The following is a 25,248-nucleotide window of genomic DNA, read 5'->3' as shown; positions in this document are numbered from 1 at the left end:
TTATATTTTGTGACCTTTCCAGACACCTTGAGCATGTGGATCTGAAAATTCTACTTGTCAGGCTGAATAGTTGTAGCGTTATTGTATTAATGGAGGCTTACCCTAGTAGCAGAAAATAGAGGGTCTAATTGATACAGATACTAAACTTGATCTCAGAATGCGAGAACCTGACATGCCATGTTCTACTCTTACCTTAATCTACATAAATGATTGATCAACAAGTTTAACGTGATGTTCAAAAACTCGAATGGTTTCTGATGAGATAAGCTCATTAATCAAAGGGCCAAAGTCAACCTTAACAGACTCGTCTCAGACCATAGCTTCGCAGAAGTATAAGGCGTTCACGACTTTTAGTCGAAGACCAAATCTCACAACAAAGCATGTGATTTCAAACAAGGAATATTCATGTGCTAGCCGCAGAGGTAGCCATGGAGTCAACGCACAGACAATAAGAAGATCAGCTCATCATATTTTTCCCTTCAAAGTATTTCTCTTTGTGTTGACAAAAGACAAAATTGTTTGATTATTCTGCGTATCTTCACTGCATGTTGTCCACTGTATTTATGTTCTAGGACAGCACGCCTAAAATAAATAATGTAGTCATTTAGCGGAAGGGAACAGTAAGAATACAACGTAAAGTAGGTAACTAGATCTAGCAGGAACCATTTTATAGCTCTTGGAATAAATTTTTGTTGGTGTGAATAAACATCAATTTCAGCTTAGCTGCAATGAATAAAATCACAGTAGAATACACCGATCTTCGTATAGGCACTGCCTTTTTCTATACTGTTGGAGTGTCGTTATATGAGCTGGAGAAAAGTTATTCAACAGACGCACACCTAGCATAAAGCCAGGAATTGGGAACCCTAAACAGTTGAAAAGAAAATTAAAAATATAGCTGATTAACCACATTCTCTACAAAACATCTGAACATCTTACTAAAGGATTGAACAGTTTTGTTAGCTGCGTGGCAAGCAGCTGCGCCCGATTTTAAAGCTGGATTTCCTGGGACAGGATGACCGTCAACGCCTCGATGTACGAAGCACGTAATGGCAGGTGTCACCCCAGTTTTCGAGACATGCTTCACTTAAATTGAAACGACTGCAGCGCAGACACATTGTGGATGGTTCCACCATTAGCGCTAAACGTCAGCTTGCATTCTGGAGCGTCGTGGCGTCAAACATAAAGTGACGCCCTTGACGTCATCGGCGGCCTCGAATCCCGTACATTGCGGAAAATGTCAACATCAGCTGCTGTTCCGTGAAGTTGTTGTGACCAGCGTCCTACATTCAGGTAAACATGTTCAGTTTGCTGCATCGCTAAGTTATTCTCGCTAATGTCTAGCCCTGACTGTTTAAAATACAGAAAGCTGTCCTTAAATATCAGCAATGAAGTCATTCAATAATTTTAAACTGGATGTATTGTCTCCTAGATTCCCCAGATTCAGGCTGCACCGAACAACCGCAGAGCAGAACGATGCTAACTGAAATGCGATTTCATTTTGTCAATACCAAAATGCTAATAAACTATGCCTCATCTTGTTGCAACTTCATAAAATAAGGCCATTATGTTCAAGCATTCTTCTGACAGACTCACAATTATCACTGCTGCTCATACAGAATTATGTCATCAGTAACACCAACATTCACTTGGTGTATCTTAATATAGACTGTACTGCAGAATTCAGCATGCTAAGAGTAAACGGGCACCGTGGTATCAGGGTTAATGGAATTTTCCATGTTGTCGCTAATGAAATTTTCCATGTTGTCGCTAAGAGCCAATCACTTGAGACAAAGACGCAATTTCATGTTCCTTACAGACTTTCTGCAAGAGGCAGCAGGTCAGAACATTGTGCAACAGTAGATAGTACCTGTCATACCAACAGACGGGAAAACATTATGCAGGTATACCACCAAGTATCCCTGCACAATCGTGCTATTCCCTTGGTATGTATTGCAGGAAGTTTCTGGTTTGTAGGTTGCGTCTTCACTTTAGCCAAGGACAGTACCGACTGCACCTCTTTCGGCTATAACTGACTGACCCATCCCAATGTGTTGTGGCGCAGAGGATGACATCGACCACATAATTTTCGTCTGTCTCCTGCGATGATACATGGAACAGGTATACTACATGTGCTGGTGCCTCATGGACAACTTCCTAAAAAAGTGAAGACAGTACTCGCAGTGTGTGATGTGTCATTGTATACATATAATGCTTTGGCGGCTGAAGCATCATGATTTGTTATATAATCAACCTTTGGAATCGAGCTCCTTGGGTTTCGAATCCGCGCCACACGGCATGGAACCCGACGACCACTAGAGGTCTCTGCAGTAGTCGCACCCTAAGCCGTGGCTGCGCACGCTTCTGGCCCCGAGTCCAACGCGAGGGCGCCACTGTGGAGCACGTGGTCCCAGCGGCCAATAGCGACACACTCTGTCGTGTATTTGGGTGGCTGCCTGTCTGTCACTCAGCGACGCAGTCTGGTGTTAGCATTGAGTCGGTTGATATCTCACTTAACAGACATTGTGTTTATGTGGCGTGTGCTTACTTCCCGTTTATGAGTGGACGTTGTTTTGATTTCGTGAGGTCATCTCTTGTGACCCCATTGCTTAATACTCTGCTCACTTAACAGACATTGTGTTTATGTGGCGTGTGCTTACTTCCCGTTTATGAGTGGACGTTGTTTTGATTTCGTGAGGTCATCTCTTGTGACCCCATTGCTTAATACTCTGTTGTTGATCTTGGTGTTTTGCTCGGTTGTCTGTCGTTGTGCTGGTCCTTCAATTCCTGTTCGTCCATCTAGTTTGTTTGCGGAGCGCTCCCGTTTGGTTCCACCACGTTTTCGTAAGCGGCAACCCTGCGGCAGTTCCTGTCGCGGTTACAAAACAACAAATGTAAATATTCTTTGTGAGTCTTGGATGTATGTTATGTGTGTGACTGGCTATCCCTTTTAATTTGTAACGTACCATGTATTGGATTCTGAGTTACACAGTCATTTCCTGTGCTATTTGATGGAGCCTTGCACTTCTTGGAAACGCAGTGTGCACGAGGCGATTATGTGTAATTCATTTTGATGAACAGTAACTTCTTACCATCCTCGCCTTGTCCCTAAATGGTATGTGAAAGTGTGAGTATATGAGTGATTGAGTCTTCAGAAATGCCAGTTACGCAAAAGAGAGTCTCGTTTCCCCTCTTGGTCGACTTGAGGGAAAGTTTCTGGCAAACAGTACAACACATAGCGTGTAGAAAATATACTGTATTTCTGTGGTTTGGGGGATGCTATCAGTTTCGCTAATTACCGTTTGGTCTTAACATTTCTTCCGCCGCCTTCATTCACAGTTGAAGCTCCATCTTACCTGCGTACTTGAAATTTACGTTGTTTCGTATGTTGATGACAGCATCATAGCTAAAAAACCTTGCTTCGAACTGTATTGTTAATAATTTGGTACAGATTTTTAAAGAATCAGAAATTACTGTCAGTCTGGAAAAATCAGAATTGGGCAAGGCCAGAGGACTCTTGGAGACATCTCGTGGATGGAGTCCGATCCCGAAAAACTTGAGGCAATCAGAGGCATTCCAGTTCTGTACACCAAAACACAAGTTTGTAGCTCCCTTGGTTTAATACACTTATATGGTAGCTTCTTGAGTTTAAAAATTCTTGCTAGCCCAAAACTTAGTCCACTTGCTGGTAAAAAGACAATGTGGAATTGGGATGAACAGGCGCAAGTAGAGTTCGTAAGTTTAAATGATGCACTTCTGAATGCTCAAATTCTTGCACACCTAGACCTTTCACGCGGTTTTTGTTCGGCTATATATTACCAAAGATTGGGTTAGTCGTTCATCTGTTCCAGTAATTTGAGGGAAATGGTGTTACTGTGCCAAGAAGTATATCTTTGGATGGCCATGTTCTAGCGAAATCAGAAAGAAGTTATTCGCTAACAAGCTAGAAGCCCTAACAATCATTTGGGCACTTTTCCAAATTTCGTTTCTTCTTGTTTGGCAAATATATTAACGTCAACACATTGCATGGGGGCTTAATTAAAATTGAATGCAAATAATTTTAATTTCTGCTTTAGTAGCTGTCTGTCCGATTACGAAGTCTCGTAACGGTTGGCCCTGACTAGTATTATTACGCTATCTGACTGCATAGAACAATAACAAAGAATGAAATGGAAATGTTCATTAACACAATTAATTAATTAAGTCCCCAGCAACTATAAAACCTACGAAACCAAAGCACAAGTGTAACTGTTCTGTGTGTGGAAGTATGACTCAACGTACGCATCTGGCACGGTTCTTCTTCAATAACACAAGAAATTTTAAATATCATTTATACTGAATTAATTAAAGGAAATAGAAATACCATAATTACTCAAGAAAACCAGAATTACACTCTAATACAAGAACACAAGCCAGATGCTTTGTTGACTGAACCTGTAATGACGCATTATTTAAAACATGGAAATAATGAAAAATAAATCAAGTTTCGTTACCTTCATATATTGACCAAAATCACTCTAATCATTACAATGTATCTCCACACCGACTCGCTATTACCACATCTCAACAAGAACTTTTCAGTATCACATCTCAGCAAGCACTCCCTACTAGCACATCTGACCACGAACTGACTACTACGAGTCCTGGACAAGCACTGCCCACTACGACAATAATCACTGCGCCAGTGGAGGCGGCGGAACAATGCTCTCTAGCGATCTCTGGCGCTGTGGCTCAGTGTAGCCACCTTTCATATGCCCTTCCTCCACGGCTAGAATTTGATGGTATTTTTGCCAGCATTGGTGGTGAAAATACCACCAAATTCGTCAAAAAAATATAGACAAAAATAAAAGATAATATTAATACGTAAATATCATATAACTAGATAAAATTTTGGCTTTGCACTGACCTTTCAATAACCTATTATATAGAATACAGTAAGCAATACAAATTCTTTCATACATGTGACTTTACATAACAGTTTATACAAGTATTATGTGGTTAAACAGTTCAATCAATAGCGTCAGCAATGACGAATATGTGCAGGTAAGAGTCTCATAACTTTCCACAGTAATACACAAAAAATCAGTTTATACAAATATTCACATAAACGCTTTCCATAGCTCAAGAATAAGCAGTTGACAGTTCCAGCAGTAGCACCCAGCAATGGTCAACAGGTGCAAAAACCAATAAGTAACATTTTTTCAATAGAAGCAGTCCATCAGTGGCACCCGCAATGTTGATCAGCTGCACACAGCAACAGGTGACTTCATTTCAGTAGAAGCAATCCATCAGTGGCACCCAGCAATGTTGAGTAGGTGCAGACATCAACAGGTGACATCTTTTCAGTAGAAGCAGTCCATCAGTGGCACCCAGCAATGTTGAGCAGGTGCAGACACCAACAAGTAACACCATTTCAGTAGAAGCAGTCCATTAGTGGCACCAGCAATGTTGATCAGGTGCACACAGCAACAGGTGACTTCATTTCAGTAGAAGCAATCCATCAGTGGCACCCAGCAATGTTGAGTAGGTGCAGAAACCAACAAGTAACACCATTTCAGTAGAAGCAGTCCATTAGTGGCACCAGCAATGTAGATCAGGTGCACACAGCAACAGGTGACTTCATTTCAGTAGAAGCAATCCATCAGTGGCACCCAGCAATGTTGAGCAGGTGCAGACATCAACAGGTGACATCTTTTCAGTAGAAGCAGTCCATCGGTGGCACCCAGCAATGTTGAGTAGGTGCAGACACCAACAAGTAACACCATTTCAGTAGAAGCAGTCCATTAGTGGCACCAGCAATGTTGATCAGGTGCACACAGCAACAGGTGACTTCATTTCAGTAGAAGCAATCCATCAGTGGCACCCAGCAATGTTGAGCAGGTGCAGACATCAACAGGTGACATCTTTTCAGTAGAAGCAGTCCATCAGTGGCACCCAGCAATGTTGAGCAGGTGCAGACACCAACAAGTAACACCATTTCAGTAGAAGCAGTACATTAGTGGCACCAGCAATGTAGATCAGGTGCACACAGCAACAGGTGACTTCATTTCAGTAGAAGCAGTTCCATAAAATTCACTAGCACTGATCACACTGTTCATCAGAGTTTATAAGCAGAAATTAAACATGTCCTAGTGGCACCAATCATGTAGAAAAGGTACAAGTAACAGTCCATAATTTTTTACAATCACTGATCACACAGTTCATCAGCAGAAATTAAACATGTCCTTGTGGCACCAATCATGTAGAAAAAGTGCAAGTAACAGTCCATACTATTCACCATAACTACTGAGACAGTTCAGTCATGAACAATAGTTTGAATGCACATACAATTTCTTTAACAAATTATTATCAATGCTCTTACACTAAACATACAAATCATAACAAACACACAAACGATATCAGATAATTGTCCTATTAACTATTACAATACACAAATACCAGTAAACCTATAACATTTATGGGTGTCAGTGCAAGCCGCTACCAACAAATAAAATAATATTTAGGAGATAGGTGGGTAGGATTAGAAAAGGAAAACACACAAAACACATCCACTCATCTTTCATCCACATTAAGTACTACTGTGTAATTGAATAGTATTAAATGTGTAAATGTAACTCTGTCCAAGATTTGATGTTCATCATGTGTACCAAGTACTAGTGGCAGCAATGTATAACAGTCAATAATAGTTAGTCAACGTCATAGTCATCATGTCAAGACCAATGTTTGCCAAGCCAGATCAAAATGTACTGTTGCTGAACAACTGTCAGTGAGCCAAGATATGCACATGCTTCCTCTCTCAAAAAAAAGTATATACTGCTTAGTGATTTAACAAGTGTGTGTATAGACAATCTTCCTTCCACTTTAGTGTTCTAGTCTGCCATCTTCATCCTCCTTGTTCCATATAAACCAACAAAAACAATATGCTCCTCATTTACTTTACCTCTTATCCACCAAAACTCCAATAATCATCAACTTCACCTAATCTCAATACCTCAATAATACGTCGATACATATAAACCTCAGCACCAATATCATTTCACTTCCATAACAACTCTTTCCTCTAGTCAGTCTCCTCGAACAAGTACAGACAAAATCCTAGTGCAACTTCAATTCATCATCCCATACAATCCGAAGACACAGTGTCCACACACAACCTCTGTGTAATCCATCTGACCCAAATTTTCTACTCATTATAAATTATAAGATACATTTTGGTTCCTTGTCCATCATTAAATAAAAGAAATGCATACATGACCTCTAACAGACTTAGTTCGAATAACTCTCAGTAATTAAGTACGATTACGGAGTGTGAATGATCATAATATTTCACAGTGTGTACACCACTTCAAGAATCATAGCAGAAGCAAACATGTGGAGTATTTTTTGTGTCAAGTGTCACTTCCTATTTCAATTGCTCACGAAAATGCAGTGTAATACTGTCAATGGTCTAAACCTAGTTTTGGTCTGTCATGTCGTTAGCTTCCTTCCTATTAGCATAAATTTATACAGATTCCATAAAACCTCAGCTCATGTGACTTCTATGACTTTCTTGTACTAATGTCGTTCGTCGAATTATAGCAGTTCATTTTCTTATCTTAAAAATATAAGGCACTGAGCGTAGGCAAAACAAGCAATAGCGAGTAAATATACCAGTAGAGAACAGAATGTCAACAAGTGGATGCAGCACAATTCTTACAACGAGGCTCTGCCAAGCGAACAATCTATAATTAATACCACAGTGTAACCTAAACTCTATGTTCGTACACAGTATATCAGCATTTCTATACACCAAATTAAAGAGTAGTTATGACAAAAGAACAGAAATGTGTAAATATGCAATCCATACGCACAGCAGCAAACATGCCTTACACAATAAACAGGTCATTAGCATCACATCGACATAAGCAAATAAATGTTCATATGTAATCTTAATAAGTACCCATGAAGGCGCAAGCAGATAAATCACAAAGTATAACTTACATACCTATCTACAGTCAGCACAATTAATCAGGTGACAATTATAATTTAAATAAATAAGCACAGCAGGCACATAATAGAAAAATATGACATCAGTGAAAAAGCAGTGCAGCCAAGCGATGCATAATATATACAAATAACAAGCCTGTTCATTAATCAATCATCGTCAAAATCAGTAAATGTACACAAGCACGTCGCTTCACTAGTAAATTCATAGAACATTAAATTAGCACAAAGTATGAATCACGTAATCGCGAGCAGCAAATTACGTCTAAAGTACGTACCTAAGTGGAAATATGTTACCTGAAAAATAAACTCAATTAATCGTTACCTTTTTAGTTTATTACTTTCTTCTTCGCAATTACATTCTTCCTGAAAATTTTCTCGATAGCAAGTCCTCTTAACATCGGACACGCACAGAATTTACCTGAAGGTCTTAAATATTTTATACAACCGTATCCTGAAAAATACTGAACGTTAATAACATAATTTATGAAGTCATTATAGCTTTATACAGAATTTATTCGGAGAAATTAAACTGTGTATTTATTTACGTCTGTCAGTGCATTCGCACTGAGCGCTCGATCAGCTGTAGGCGCGTGACGTAGGAAGTGATTGTTTGCGGTCAACGACTGCCTTGTGCGGCGCGCAGACTGACTGTTGCTTTGAGTATGTGCCGCCGCCAAACACAGCGCGGTATCCTTGTACTCTCTCCATGTTTACGTATAGCTATTAGTTTCTCACAAGTATGTCATTCCACAAAAATTTTAACGTTTGATATATGATGTATTCCTTTAGAGCGTCGAGATTTAAGAGTTTCTACTTCAACAGTGTTATCATGAATAATTTTGCGAATTCTATATGGACCGTTATAAAGCAGAAAAAATTTGCGACATAAGCCTTTTCCTTTATGAGATAAACGATGGGACTTAATTAACACCTTTTGACCAACTGACAAGATTTTTAAACGACCAGGACGCTTAGCTGATTTCTCTCTTCTAGCAGCCGCAGATGCAATATTTTGTAGAGCCAGGTTGACAACTTCAGAATGCCGCAGTTTCCGTGAAGGCGGAAAAGGAACTATTTCAGAAATGCGATTTATCGGTGCTTTATTTTTTAATATCAATAGAGGCGGTAAAGAAGTTGAGTCATTAGGAAGTTCATTCAGAATGTTTTGAAAAATATGAAGATACTGATCCCAAGTTCTGTGATTCTGATGACAATAAAGACGGCACAATTTATTGATTTCCTTCATCCATCTCTCTGAAGCATTAGATTGAGGGTGAAAAAGGGAAATGAAAATTGGTTTAATCTTACGACGCCGTAGAGTACGAAGCCAAATTTTAGAGCGAAACTGTGATCCATTATCTGATATAACCTTATCAACATGACCAACTTCTTTAAGAAAATGTTTGATGAAAGCATTAGATACTGAACGAGCTGTTGCTTTGCGTAAAGGTGTAAAACACACATATTTTGATGTCAATTCCACTGCTACGAAAATGTACGCAAAACCATTAGTAGAACGAACCACTGGACCGAACAAATCGACTGCAGCCATCTCCTCTAATTTCGCTGGAATGATAGGGAACAACGGTGCTCTATGAGAAATCGTTGGCGGTTTAGCCTTTTGACATAATTTGCATTTGGCAAGGACAGATCGAATACGTTTTTCCATATTACTGAAGTAACAATTTTCTCGTAATTTATGAAAGCATTTTCTGGGACCAAAATGCGCATAACTGAAATGTGTGTACCAAATCAGTTTATTGACCCACTCATCAGGAATACAAACTAACCAAACAGAGTTGTCGACCGATTTTCGTTTGAAAAGAATGTCATTGCGAACTAAATAATGCTGTCTAATCGCTACGCTTTCCTTTCTCCTCCACTTCTCCTTAATGTCCTTCCAGATTGGATCCTTATTTTGCTCCTTAGCGATGTCCTGGAGCGAAGACGAAATAAAGTTCTCAAACGCAACACCTTGAATGTACATCAAACAATAATGGTTTTCTTTGCAGTCCTCTTCAGCACATTGTTTCAAACCCATAGGTGCACGTGATAAAGCATCAGCAACAATATTTGAAGATCCCTGTATGTAAACAATACGAAAATCAAATTCCTGTAGGTACAACGCCCATCGTGACAATCTGCCATGAGTTAATTTTGTCGACATAAGAAATTCCAGAGCTCGATGATCGGTGTAAACCTTAGTATGTCTGCCAAACAAAAATGTGCGAAATTTTGTGAAAGCCCAAACAACAGCCAAAGCTTCAAGTTCCGTGATCGAATAATTCTTCTCTGATTTAGAGAGAACACGACTTCCAAATGCAATTGTCTTCTGTACTACAACGCCGTTTTCTTCTATCTCTTGAAATAAATGTGCCCCTAGGCCTTTGTATGATGAGTCCGTCGCCAAACAAAAATCTTTAGATAAATCCGGATGTGAAAGAAGTGGAGCAGCAACTAAAGCATCACGAAGTTGTTCAAATTCTGATTGAGCTTCCTCATCCCAACACCAATTAGAATTTTTTCCAGATAGTTCACATAAACGAGGTGTGGCCAAATTGTCCAATCTAACAAAGCGTCTAAGAAAATTACAAACACCAAGGAAACTACGAACATCACGTTTTGTGGAAGGAACAGCATAATTACGAATAGCGTCTAGTTTCTCTGGATCAGGAAGAATACCTTCTGTAGAAATAATGTGACCGAGAAATTTCACCTGAGAACGACCAAATTCTGATTTTTCCAAGTTCACTGTCATGCCAACTCGTGCAAAAATACGTAATAATGAATCCAAAATTTTGTTGTGCTCACTCCAAGAACGTTTAGCAATAAGAATGTCGTCAACATAAGAAGTAATATTGTCACGAAGATAAACAGGTAAAATTTCATTTAAACTGCGAATAAATGCTGCAGAAGATACAGTAAGTCCAAACGGTAATTTCCGAAACTGGTAACAGTTACCAAAGGCTAAAAAGGCAGTATATTTTCTACAATCAGGGTGGAGTTCTATTTGCCAAAAACTTGCGCGCATATCAATCGTGGATAAAACTTTAATTCCATGGAAATGTTGAAGAAGTTCATCTAAATTTTGTGGACGGTCAGTTTCAGGAATAATAATATTATTTATCTGTCTGGAATCCAGAACCAAACGAAGTGATCCATCCTTTTTAAGAACAACGTGTAATGGGCTGGTATAAGGGCTGACTGCTGGCTCAATAATGCCCTGATCTAACATGTATTGAAGTTCATTCTTAACCTTGTCTCTGTAAGCCAAAGGAATAGCGTACGTTTTTCCTCGAAATGGTGTGTGTTCTTTAACTTTAAATAAATATTGTAAGCCTTGTATAGTTCCTGTGTGATGACTAAACACTGTATCATGTGAAGTCAAAATGTGGTGCAGCTCTTCTTTTGCAACGTCATCTGGCACTTCAGCTTTCTTAACCTTTTCATTAATTAATTCTTCGCTATTAATTATATCCTCCATCGCGTCTATGTATCTATTGTCATGGTCATGAATAAACACACTGTCGTCATAATGCTCAACGGAAACATCAGAAGTAAGAAACCTTAAACATTTTGTATCTGATTCAGATCTTGCTAAACACTCGAAAAATTTCAAACATTTCGGCATTCCGGCAACAGTCAAATTCACACTTCCTTCTTTAAAGTTCAAAATTGCCTTATGTGTGTTAAGAAACTCCATACCTAATATAATCTGTGTACTGAGTAATGGAACAATAATGAAATTAGCAGACAATTCGTATCCTTGACAAATGAAATTTAGGTTGGTCTGTTGTTTAACTTCCACACCTTTTCCAGAAATCGCTCCTCGAATTGTAGTTTTAGAAATAGGTAACACAGGACAGGCAATAGTTCTTTCACATATACGAAAAACTGATTCACTAATGACGTTCAATGGGCTCCCAGAATCTAAAACTGCAGTGAACTTATTCTTACCCACACACACTTCAATGACAGGATGTAAAAATGCGTCTATATTATTTTCCTTTTCGCCTAGCAAAATGTCTCTCATATCTTCCAGGCGTACGTAGTGTAAAGTTGTAGTGTCATTACTTTCTGAACCGTCTATATTGCTGCCAGAAGCCGAAGCTGCTAGTCATTGTCGATTGTTTGCGTCACGTCTTTGATTATTCGCGTCATTTCGCGGATCAATTTCTACTATTTCCACTTGTCTCTCTGAATTTCTGTCACGCGGAGGATGCCAATTAGGTCCTTCCTGTCTGTTAGATGCAAATTCTTGGTTGTGTCTGTTATTAAAATTTCTGTTTTCCTGTCTGTCTGCATAACTACTTCTTGTGTAATTTCGACTGTCACTTCTGAAATTATTGTTGTATCTACTACCCTGGTTATTTCTGTAGTAAGAATTTCTGTTATTGTATGAATAATTTCTATCTTGATGATACCGATTACTGTTTCCGTATGGTTGATCATTCCGGTAGGAATTACCGTTATTATAATTGTCTGTGTAATTTCTGTTAGAACGTCTGTTATTGTCATAAGGCTGGTATCTATTGTCCTGTCTGTTACGTCTGTCATTCTCAAAGTTACCCATATAACGCCCGTTCCGATCACTATCCCTTTTCTCTGAAAATCTATTGTAATTATTGTTACTGAAAAAGTTACAAGAAGTCCCGTCATCGTTGTGATACTCAAGTTCTTGCAACAAAGTCTTAAAAGTCTCAATGTCGTCTTTACATCTTCCGGCTAAAGCAATTTGTCTGACGGATTGTGGCAGCTTAGTTAAACAAATGCGAATTAATTCAGTCGGGCTATAAGGGTTGGACAGGAACTGATTCTTTCGAATCATGTCTTCAAAGTATTCTGCCGGTGTGCGGAACTCAGACTGTTTAAAATTACGCTGCATAATCAGACTATGTTTGACTCTGTCTTGTGTGTTTTCGGACCAATATGCCGATAGAAATGCATGATAAAAATCATTCAGATTATTACAATCTCTAATGAGTGCGCGCATCCGCGTCGCCGGTTCATTTTCTAAATATCCACACATAAATTCCAGTTTGTGACTTAGTGGCCAATTTGGTGGGAGTGCATACATAAATTGATCTAACCATGCACATGGATGTATGTCATTCTTAGAATTGCGGAAGATCTTAAATTTCCGAACAGTCAAAAAGTGTTTATAGTCAAAGTTTTCGCCTCGTGGCGACAAAGACCTACCGCGTCTGTCCCAGTTTGAATGTCGATTATTGTCAAGTTCGCGCGCCTGGCGCTCTCTTGTTGCGTCCCGTAAATGAAACAAATTATCTTCTTCAAAGCCCTCTGCTATCTGTGATTCTAAATTTCTTCTGCTGTCTTTTCCTACGATTTCGCCTTCAATTTGTTTGACTTGCTTTCGTAATGCCTCAACTTCCCTTTTAACGCGTTCATTAAATTTTCCCTGATTTTCAACATGCTTATTTATGTTCTGGTACTCTTCGGTTTCTGCAAATGGTAATGGAGCTGTATCATCTGAATCTCTATCCCCATGTAAACTAAGATTTGTCAATTTATCTGAAATCTCCTCAACTCTTTCCGATAAGTCACCTATTTTTTCTTTCTGTTTACCTACGTCTTCCGTAAGTGTCGCGACTCGGGTTTCAGTGTTGTCACATTTGGTAGTTAACTGTTCATATTGTTGTGTTAGATTATTTATTCTGTCATTTGGTACGGATTCCTCGATTCTCTCAAATATCTCTTCCTTATCGTGTGCACATTGTAAATTTAGCTCTGAAAATTTTTGTACTATCACGCGATCTCTTTCTTCCTGTTCTCTATCCTGTTCCCTTTGTCTAATCTCTACTGAAATTAATCTATTATTGTGAGAATTCAAAATCGGTTGTACTTCCTCTCTAATTTCTTTCTTTAATTCATCTTTCATGTTTTTGAAACATGTCCCTATTCGTGAATTTAATCGTGTTTCCATTGTTCCTATCTCAGTTTTTAATTCAGATCCTAACTGTGATCCCAGTGAGTCAAACCGTGTTTCCATTGTTCTCCTATCTGTTTCTAATTCAGATCGTAACTGTGATCCCATTGTCCCATCTCAGTTTTAATTGTTCCTATCTCTGTTTTTAATTCAGATCCTTGTGAGTCTAACCGTGTTCCCATTGCTCCCATCTCTGTTTTTAATTCAGATCTCAAAGTTCCCATCTCAGTTTTCATTGTCCCTATTTGTGATCCCAAATTTAATATTGCACTCATCAACTGCTCCGTACTAACTTGTTCGAAATTCTTTTCGCCACTAACATTTCCCGCAAAACCAGTTTCCTTCGTCATAGCTGTAAAGCTATCTGTGTTCGATACTATCCCAGAATCTGCTATCGTTAATCTCGTATTCTGTGAATTTTCTGATTGAGAAAAATTTTGAAATGGTTCCGGACTATTTTCCCGACTTATTACATTGTTTTCCACTTCATTATTCATCACACTGTTTTCCTCTGTTGGCGAGTTCGCCATGTTAACCATTTCGTCATTCTCACTATTCATCATTTTTGCCTTTTTCATTGATCGCGTAATCATTTACAAAACATGCAAAACTCATCACTGTACGAAAATTACACACAATGACTCTTTTCTTATCAACAATACCATTCACTCGAAATGTTTCCCTCAAACACGATTAACGAACAATTGAAATAATTGCACTAAATCGTCAAACGCGTATACAAGACAACAAATCAAATTCAGAGAAAAAATACCATTATAAGAATGACTATTACCAATTCTACACATGCAAAACAGACTATAATTACTAAACTACAAATTGCTACAACAATGCTACTGTCTACTATTTTTACAATCAGAAGATTTCCAAGGGACGATCCGAAGCAGCGGTCGCCACGTGCATGTGGGCTTAATTAAAATTGAATGCTAATTTTAATTTCTGCTTTAGTAGCTGTCTGTCCGATTACGAAGTCTCGTAACGGTTGGCCCTGACTAGTATTATTACGCTATCTGACTGCATAGAACAATAACAAAGAATGAAATGGAAATGTTCATTAACACAATTAATTAATTAAGTCCCCAGCAACTATAAAACCTACGAAACCAAAGCACAAGTGTAACTGTTCTGTGTGTGGAAGTATGACTCAACGTACGCATCTGGCACGGTTCTTCTTCAATAACACAAGAAATTTTAAATATCATTTATACTGAATTAATTAAAGGAAATAGAAATACCATAATTACTCAAGAAAACCAGAATTACACTCTAATACAAGAACACAAGCCAGATGCTTTGTTGACTGAACCTGTAATGACGCATTATTTAAAACATGGAAATAATGAAAAATAAATCAAGTTTCGTTACCTTCATATATTGACCAAAATCACTCTAATCATTACAATATATCTCCACACCGACTCGCTATTACCACATCTCAACAAGAACTTTTCAGTATCACATCTCAGCAAGCACTCCCTACTAGCACATCTGAACACGAACTGACTACTACGAGTCCTGGACAAGCACTGCCCACTACGACAATAATCACTGCGCCAGTGGAGGCGGCGGAACAATGCTCTCTAGCGATCTCTGGCGCTGTGGCTCAGTGTAGCCACCTTTCAACATACCATCGTGCACTACAATTTTTAATGTATTCAAAATTGAATCATGACAGATTAAAACGCTGGGCATAGCTCACAAGGTGTTGTCGCTGACACTTTGTCTCGTGCAGCCTCTGGCTTAGAAAAAATGAACAAAGAAGCGAATCTTGACAAAAATTTCAGTATACTGTATGTACATAAAGTTGCCTTTGAGAACTTTATTGCTTCCACCTTTAAAAGAGGCAGCAACGGGATAAGTATACCGTCTGGAGAGAGTGAAAGGGACGTGAAGAAAAAAAAAACATACAAAGATAAGACAATATTACCTTGTACGCGAGAATACTCCCTTTAAGCTATGTACTACCAAGGACTCACTTTTGGTTTTATGTATTTCTCATTATTCCTTAAACAGAGTCATTTGTTACACGCATCTCAGTTACGTTCAGTTTCACCAACGTATGTTTTTCAAGAAACTCTGCACAACCTGTTACTTCAATGACATGGAAAAGAGTCAGAAATGTTTTATCTGTATACAAATAATATCAAAGAGAAAATGCGTCTACTATTACACACTGTGCTCCACTGTTTCCCAACATTCCACAAAGTTAAAAAAATTAGCAGCTGTGGGTCTTCTAGGTCCACTCGTACGAATTCAGTATCGATATTCATATGTTTTTGTTGCGTAGAGCTAACTTCTAAATTTGTCTCTCTCACCCCGTTACGAAGAGCCATTGGCAAAACTGGATCACGTGCATTTGTAAAGTATTTCCTCCGTGAATTAGGACATGTTGACAAGGTAATCTCGATCAATGGTTCCCAGTTTCGCTCAGGCACCTGGGCAAATCACATAATTAAATCCATATTCAGCTCCCTCTATTGGTCACACGCTAATCTTCTGAACGGCTGATGCGAGAAACCAATGAACTTTACGGGTTATACTGTCACCAGCTACATCAGAGTTGAGATAGACACATACACATATTTCAGAGCATTGCTGCATGCCTCTACTTCATTGCCTCCCTTAACTGTACTTAAGAATTTCGTAGTTGTTGTACAGTCTTTTTTAGAAGAAACAGAGTTTCATTTTTCAAAAACGATTTTCTTTAAAGTAAAACTCTCCTCTATTGTTGTTAGTGAAGTTTTGGACATTTTGTCATGTGTACATTGCACTTTACGCCACACGAAGCCATTGATTTTTTTCTAACAAGCAGAGGGGATTATTTTTCTTTAGCTGCTGCATCTGATGATTTCAATTAGCTTTCAAGTTCGTCAATACACCAGACACGAAACAACTTGCTGAGCATGAGGTAAGTTACTTACATTTCAGGCAGATCTTCCCTTGCATTTTTGTGGGGAAACAGTTCGCAGTCAGTATTATCAGGTGTTGTTCCAACCAAGTATACTAATTTACAATGAACATTGTAGGCAATCTCGTACTTATTTTTCTCCTGAGTAGAGCAGTGTCTTGTTTTGTGGACATTTCAAGTCAGAAATGGCGCTTCATGTAACTTTCATTATGTATTTCAGTACTGAGTTGCAGTAAAATAGTTTTCACTGAATACACAATTAGTAACTTTTGGGAATTACATTAATTTTCGTTACTTCAAATTCAGTATTTCACTCAGTTTAAAGTTTTGTTTCACATGCTGTTCACGTACGCAACACAGTGCCAACCAACAGTCAGTAATGCTCCGCAGTTGAATAGGATATTGAAAGCGTACGTTACACTCGGAGAAAGTTTTTGAAGAAAAAAGAATATTCAATATTTTTCAATTATAGATAGATATTTATTGATAGCTTACAGTGTAACACAACCCTTCACATCCATTAATAATTATAGCTGGTAGCAGAAAGACAACAAAAACAACCCTACAACGTATTTTAGAAAGAACTGTTGACAGCTGTGAGTGAAGGGATACAAGATATGCGTGATCCTCCTACTGGTTCAGTTCGCTTATTGCTGATTCCTACTGCACCCAGACGTTACGCAAGACAACAATGGCAGGAAATGTGGAACGTTTCTCAACAGACAAAAGGCGGTTATTACGCAGTGCTACAACCTCGGATTCCTTCACAGCCGTGGTTCATGAGGACACATCTGGGCCGATCCACGATTTCTACCATCATAAGACTCCGCTTCAATCATGCCTCTTTCCCACAACATCTACATCGGATCAACGTTTACAGTTCACCAGCATGTGAGTGTGATCTTGAGTCGGAAGCTGATGTCAACCACATCTTATTTATGTGCCCCAAATTTGACCTTGAACGGTTGGTCTTTTTGAAGATATTGCTGAGTATGGGCTACCATCTTCCTCAATCAGCTTCTTCTCTTTTGTGCACTAAAGGCGTTCGTCTATATAAAGTGATCGTTAACTTCATCAAGAGTACTGGTCACAATCTGTAGGTTTCAATGGTGTACGTCAATTATAAATATGTCTTGCTGATGAAGATATTTCAGAATTGGTGTGAATTGTAAGCCAAGACACTTTTAATTATTTTCCAATTCAATTCAATTCAATTTTTAAAACATTATGTACAAAACTGTAACAGTTAAGCTTTTTATTCTTGTGAATATGCATTTCTGTATTTGTTTATTCAAATATGTGTACATTGTTACTATGTGTTGCCGATGGCTAAATTGAGTACACACTCAAAGGCCAAATAAACAAAAAAATAAAAATAAAAATAAAACCTATATACCCTTGCCTGATCTGCGTTCGTTCTGACGTTGCGGTTGTAACGTTCGCTGTGTTATTCAGTGGTTTGGTATTTAACTAATTTGTAAATGGAAATGATATCTTATTTTATTACATTGAGTAATTACTAAATAATTTTTCTCCCGGCTAAAGATTTGATCAAGTTGCTAAAGAACTCCAAATTAACGTCGTGTTAAAGTGTTGTCTGTAAGTTGTGTAAGTGTCACTAAATCACAGTTCATACAACGGATTCTATACAACTATGGATTATGATGGAAACAGATATCTTCAGCAAAATGATCACTAAAACCACCGAATATCAGCCGCGCACAACACTGACGTATATTACCTGAAACAATATTCTTCGCAAATCGTGCGTAATTAATTTCGGCTCCATACATCAGCTAGAAAAGTTTCTTATAAGGATCGTGCTATAAGCACTGTTCTCAAAGAACGAATCTGATTCGAATCATTTTCATTAAAATGAGTTCGGGACCACCGGTGCACATTTATTTTTACACATTTGTGTTACGTTCAACATTTATGTCTGCAGAGTTGCGTAATTAGAATTTGCCGCTGTGATAATTGTTAAGATGGCGGCAGACAATTGATAGAGACTTTCTATTGTTAGACCATATAAGTATTTTAACTGCTTATTAAACTTTACAGAAATTATACTTTCGTGTTGTTCACTATTTAGACTTCATCAAGCAACATTTTATTTGTTTCTAAGGAAAACACAGACGAAAACGCGATACAAATCGCTATCACCAATGGCTGCGCTCCTTGCAGCGGGAAGAAACAATTAACAGAGATAATGCTTACTGAGAGAGGAATTAAAGTTACAAATAATTATTCACTCATGTTTATAATAATAATGAACTCTATTTTCAATTAATAATTAACAAATAATTACAATTTCTTAACAGACCTAAGTTTGATATGCGTCTTGCTTGCTGAACCTACCAAAGCCATCCAACAAAAGGTAAAAAGCAAAGGGAGACAAACGCAGATCATAAAAGGAATTTACAATTATCATTGTCTTTGTATGATACACATCGATATGTCTAATTACATCATAGAATATTATATAAATAATTTATATTTATAAGTTTTCACTGTACGTCGAATACATAATGTTTATAACTGTTACAGGCATAATTTCCTCTCGTCGCACTGTAGCCAAAAATTTTATCACGTGGATGTTACACAATATAAACACAAAGATGAAAGTACCACGCCCCAGAATTAATGGAACCTGCACTGTGTCGTTAATCGTAGTCATAATATTCTTCTGTAAATCTGCCTAGCGACCGCAGAATGACATTAAAAGGTGATGCTGCTGCTGTGTAGAAATTTATGAATGAAATTCTAGGGTAGTCCTGAAACTGCTTGTCAGAAAAAACGCAGTATTCTCCAGACGATAAAGCGGGCACACACAGTTTGGGTCAAAATGTCAGCTGCGATTATTTGACATAGACTGAAAAAGCACGCAGAAAGATATTTAAGCATTGTCCTACTTACCAACATCAATGCGCGAGACGGCGTAATAGCAAGACACAAACGTCGTTGATCTGAGCTAACCACCCCTGTATGCATAGTTACAGTGAGCAATCAAATGTACAGCTTTGAAGCAACAATTAAATTCGCATCCTGCAGCTACTATTTCGACTTTGCAAGCACTAGATGAACTATTATACAGATTATTGCATTAGTAAAGTTTAAACGAATATCAGCTACAGGTCCATCCTCAGTCAACAGCCGTAAAGATCTGCCTCAGACAAGGGGCTCTGGCCCCTATTTACCTTTATATCTGACTGTAGTGTCAGGTAAGTCGTATTTCTGATAGTTCACAGTTTTAATATTATGAAGATCTACGTGTGTTTCTCCTGTATAATGTCACTCGAAAACCTCCTTTGAGTTTTTTCAGTTGCTCTCTCTGCTGGAAAGTGTATTTTTCTGGACTACTTTTGTTTTTCCCACACCTCAGGGTTTGGTCGAATCCACTGTTACTGAGGTGAGTGTTTCCCCACAACATCTGCATCTTACTGATAGTTTTTCACTGATGTTTTCCTGCGCGAAGCTTCAAGAACATTCCCGACGCCCTCGTGTCTGGCTCACGTAGAGGCCACTCGTCTTGGTCGACCGTACCGCCCCAACTTGTGTGTCAATGGTCGAACTTGTCTGCTGCGCACTTCCATGAGTCCTGATGCACCACTCAATGAAATTCGAATAAATGGTCTACATGACAGATTTTAATGTGGTGTGAGCGAATGAATTTAAGGTTTAATAAAGACCCACTTTAGGGTGTGTCCCACCACAAATTATTCTCTTGTGCTACTTACTAGAGTAAGCACATATTCTTTAGGAATTGAGTGTGGCTAGTGACATAACATACCACTACCACGTCTTAAGAGGCCAAAAAAGAAAATAAATAATTATGTAGGCAAATATTTCTTAGTTGCAAAACACGATCACATAGTTACTGACTGTGAATCAAGTGCACTTAATTAAATAAACCTACTGGGGATGTCAGTTGAGTTGCATGTCATTTTGTCGCTACTTTTGAATGATTTTCCTACCTGGTATCTTGATGTCTGAACATAACGAATACTTAACTCGATTAAATGTCCTTAGAGGACGAAGTTGCCACTTCGCTGATACCTGTAGAATACTTCATCACAGAAACGATGTTTGCGGGTGGCATTACATTTTGTAACGTATTTCAAAACATCAACTAGGGGCAGCGCCTTCGACCAGTACTCAGAAACATCCTGGATACCGGGTTCAACCCTACGACTTGTTTAAATTCTGAATAAAAAGCGTCATCAGTGGCAGCTGAAAACTTTCAGTGACCCTCTGCTGGCGGCCTTGTCAAAGAGGACAGTGAAACTCACAGAGATTCGGAGCATAATCTTGTCCTTGGGGTGAGAAACTCTCTTTAATGACACATAACGTTTGTCCACAGGACATGTAGCCTGTAATGAAAAAAAAATGTTGTGATCATGTATCCATTGGTATAAGACTTTGGATTAGTCCTCCATTCAGATTTATGGTAGAGACCTGCCAAGGGAGAGGTAAGACAGAAGAATGCACAGAATAACTTAATAAAGGGTAAAATTCTACAATGTGACTTCGTAGGCTTTCCGGCGTCACATGTCTTGATAGTCTCTTCGGGTTTGCTGCCGGATCCTAAAATCAACTCGATTCGATATTTCGCCATCTTCAGGAGAATGCTGCTTCTGGTAATGAGTCCCAGTGAGAACTCATCAGCAAAAGCAGCATTCTCCTGAAGATGGCGACCAGTTGGACAGCTGAAATATCGAATCGATTTGATTTTAGGATCCGGCAGCAAACCTGAAGAGACTTTCAAGAACAGTCTACAAGTCGGAGCATGGAACTTCTGTAGTCTGTTTGTAGTAATGAGGACAGAAAATTTTCAAAGGGAAATGCAAATGTTTACTCTAGGGACAATGGACATCAGTGTAGTGAAGTGTAAAGAAAGCTAAAGATTTTTGGTCAGATGAATATAGGCTAATATCAATAGCATCGTAAAGTGATGAAATGTGAGTAGAATTCGTCTTGAGAAGGACGATGGGGAAGAGAGTGAGGTCTCTCTGCTGAAGCCTTTTGTACACCGTTTGCCTCGATAAAACACATCCAGTATATGCTGCGGGCTCAGATGCCAGTTGTCGTGCAGTACTAACTAGGGAACCTCCCCATCGCACCCCCCTCAGATTTAGTTATAAATTGACACAGTGGATAGGCCTTGAAAAACTGAACACAGATCAATCGAGAAAACAGGAAGAAGTTGTGTGGAAGTATGAAAAAATAAGAAAAATATACAAACTGAGTAGTCCATGCGCAAGATAGGCAACATCAAGGACAATGTAAGCTGAGGAGCGCCGTGGTCCTGTGGTTAGAGTGAGCAGCTGCGAAATGAGATGTTCTTGGTTCGAGTCTTCCCTCGAGTGAAAATTTTACTTTCTTTATTTTCGCAAAGTTACGATCTCTCCGTTCATTCATTGACGTCTCTGTTCACTGTAATACGTTTAGTGTCTGTGTTTTGCGACCGCACCGCAAAACCGTGCAATTAGTAGACGAAAGGACGTGCCTCTCCGATAGGAACCGGAAACATTTGATCGCAAGGTCAAAGATCAACCGATTCCTCCACAGGGAAACACGTCTGATATATTCTATACGACACTGGTGGCGGCATGTGCGTCACATGACAGGAATATGTTTTCGACCCACCAAACTTGCACACTTGGCGAATGGGTAAAAAGATTCTTCTACCGTGCCCGATTTAGGTTTTCTTGTGGATGTGATAATCACTCCGAAAAAAGTGATGAAAACATAAGAGTTTGTCACATAAACTGCAACAAATGAATGCAACAGTTTCACAGTCACACAGTTTTCCCTGTGCTCTGTCAAAACATATCTTTTTTACGTTTTCAAATGTTTCCGTGTGTAGACCGTCAAATCCTGCATATGTCCAAGCAAATCTGAACATGTCCTGTAATTTTGGAGAGCGAAGTTGATTATGTGTGAGTGCCTGAACTTTGTAATTGTCTGAAAATAAAAATTAAACTTTTCACTCGAGAGATGACTTGAACCACGGACCTCTCATTCCGCAGCTGCTCACGCTAACCACGAGACCACGGCACTCGTAAGCTCACACTCTCCTTGATGTTGCCTACCTTGCGCATGGATTACTCAGTTTGTATATTTTGCTTATTTTTTTTCATAGTTCCTCACAACTTCTTCCGGTTTTCTCGATTGATCTGTGTTCAGTTTTTCAAGGCCTATCCCTGTGCCAACTTATAACTAAATCTGAGGGGGGTGCGATGGGGAGGTTCCCTTGTAAGGCGGTACCGTCGTGCCCTTACAGTCAAATAACGGTCCTCTGCTTCTGATGTCGCACCTGTTCGACACGCGCTAGTCTTCGAAATTCAGTTTCGGTCTGTATAAGCTGTTACCAAATCTGATAAACAATAGAACGATTTTCGCTAAGCCATCGAGCCACATCAATTTGCGACTGTCCCGTTTCCATTCTTCCTATGCCCCTCCACCGCAGAGAGTTTGGTAGCCGTCTTCTCTGTGGCAGTGTACACAGCGATTGTTGATGTGGGACTACCGGGCAAAAACTATCCCGTTTGGTAGGCGCCATGACGTCATCGTTGGCTTGGTTGTTCGTTCGCCGGAATGCCATCTTCCGTGCAGAACACGATCGTACCGACATCTGCTAACACTTTGTATGATTATATCGTGAATTAGACACTGGGTGGGGAAATAGCGGTTTGTTGATTTAATTTTGGACGCCAGTGTATGTAAGCGATCTTATAAGCTGACGTGCGTAGAGGAAGTAAAAGAATGAAAAATTAATTTTTTATAATTATAGTAAATTACGTCTTTTATGAGAAAAAAAGGCGTAATATGTTCCACGTCCATCTCTCTCGGCTGATCGGTCGCGATTGACCGTCAACTTGGTTACTAAGGGGGATGCTTACACTACGACTGCCTAGCGCGTTATAGCTCAAACTACTGAGGCCGTCCACCTATAAGCTCTTTTATGTTTCATTTGTTACGCTGTAAATCAAGTAATCCTCTACTTGAAGGATGGTTTCTGGCGTGGTGGTGTGCCGTTGACTTCCTTCCACTTGTGGACAGATACAGCCAGTTACAGAGGGATCTACATTTCAACACGTACTTCAAAGAACGTTGCAACTTCATTTGGAATTATTGTCTTCGTTATAGGTGAAAGAAGTGATAATAACAGAGAAAATTGTAGGACCAGCCGAGGATCGAACACGTTAAGCCACTGAGCTCCAAAAGCACATTTCTGAACAATCCATTAAGAAGTTATTTACAAAACAGAACCTGCACTGAGTCAAGGGAACAAATACTAATTTTGCACAAGAAGTAAACAAATAAAATACAGTGGCATTACGTGTTATTCGTTATATTATTTTGCAGGTAATTTACCGGCGAACCAATTTGTTTCAATGATCTACTTATTCGAATAATTACCCACATAGAAATGTAACAAACACTACTAGTTCACTTGCTCGATTTATTCATGAAAGCCTATGGTGTAGCTAGTTTGAGGTTTTCTAGTTAATTATAAATAAAGTTTACAATTATAGGCTGTTGACACACTCTAAACGTAATTGTTTTTAATTTGTTCATATAAAATATATCTAAATGTCAGTCAGATTTTAATAGGTGACTGAAGGCGAGCATTAATTCATCAGCTACTATTTGACGCAGGTATACAGTTCCGCAGCTGAAACAATGACCTTCAGTAACATTCAATATTCGTTTATCACTTTCATTTTCGTTATACTGTGGTAACAGTGAATTGTAGGTATACAACGCACACCTTCTCCACAGAAAACATGGAAAATCTACAGCAAAAAAGAAAAGTTAATTCTAAATGCTTTTGAAAGCTCGCTGGGGCCATCAGTGCCGCTATGTTGTGTCGAAGCTGTATAGATAAAATCTGTCTTCTTGCATGCATGGCAAGACCGTGCGGTTGTTTACCGTCACTCAGTGAGTGAGCGCCGCGTGATACAAAGTAGGTGAACCGCCAGCTTTGTGATTCCGCTTGCGCGCACATAACGAGTGGTGTAGATGAGACTCTTCTGGCGGATTCGTCCTACGGCTGCAGTGATCTAGCGCCATCGGCCGCCACCAAATAGAATGGCCAGCGGCAGACAAACAGCCACTCGTACTCAGAGCTACTTTGCTACGTGTCGCTATGCAGAGGCAGCTTAGTCGCAGCTCCAACGCCAACCGTGCGTTCTTTTGTTCAGAGAAACATTGTTTCTTTCTGTGTTCTTTGTAATGAGTCTCCTTATGCTTTGCAAATACAAGTAAAGTAAATCTTATGTTTACAGTGTTATCGTTTTCGCTAATCATTTCCGATCCTGTCCAACTTTCGTACGACGACTGTTGCTGCACCACTCTCTAGCCCACCTTCCTTACCACTGTGTGT

This window comes from Schistocerca nitens, chromosome 2 (assembly GCF_023898315.1).
Source record: "Schistocerca nitens isolate TAMUIC-IGC-003100 chromosome 2, iqSchNite1.1, whole genome shotgun sequence".
NCBI classification, from domain to species: Eukaryota; Metazoa; Arthropoda; class Insecta; order Orthoptera; family Acrididae; genus Schistocerca; species Schistocerca nitens.
The sequence above is the reverse complement of the archived record's forward strand: the minus strand, read 5'-3'. Positions refer to the sequence as shown.